The sequence below is a fragment of the Trachymyrmex cornetzi genome, unplaced genomic scaffold, assembly GCF_001594075.2.
Source record: "Trachymyrmex cornetzi isolate Tcor2-1 unplaced genomic scaffold, Tcor1.1 scaffold1588, whole genome shotgun sequence".
NCBI classification, from domain to species: domain Eukaryota; kingdom Metazoa; phylum Arthropoda; class Insecta; order Hymenoptera; family Formicidae; genus Trachymyrmex; species Trachymyrmex cornetzi.
Window position 1 is genome coordinate 20,151 of NW_017296188.1, and position 584 is coordinate 20,734.

Genomic DNA, 584 nt, shown 5'->3' on the forward strand with positions numbered 1-584 from the left:
GCCCGTTGCCGCCAACACCAGCGAAGCCGAGGACACCAGGGCGACGAAGGAGAAGAAGGGTAAACCCTCGGTTATCCCTAAAGCTCTTCGGGACGGGCTCCGACGGCTCCGAGGAATAGTGGTTGATAGTACACACTGGCACACGCACACGCGCCGCAAGGCGCCATAAAAACTTACCAATTAGTACCGAAAGGTACTCCTGTATATAGTGTACAATAAAGAGCAATCTAATTTAATTTGTGGAATCCCCTTTTATTCAGCGGCACCCTTCCACTAAATAGTGCCCAAAAATTATTTACAAATTTTAGAGCCGAAATGTAGAAAAACCAAATTCCGTTTTCAAACATTCTCGCTCTTTCCTGTGATAATGCTTATGACAGGAAAATACGAATCATTTAAAATTAAATTACAAAAACATTGCAAAAGTTTGATAACGATGTCGTTGTCACGTATCTGCATTAGTATCAAATGCAGCTTGCAGCGCAATTCCTGAAGCATGCGAGGAGCTTATGCGAAAAGTGGCATCGTTTATCTCTAGCAGTCCCAAGCGCGCGTGTATTTTTGAGCAATTCCAAAAATCATTT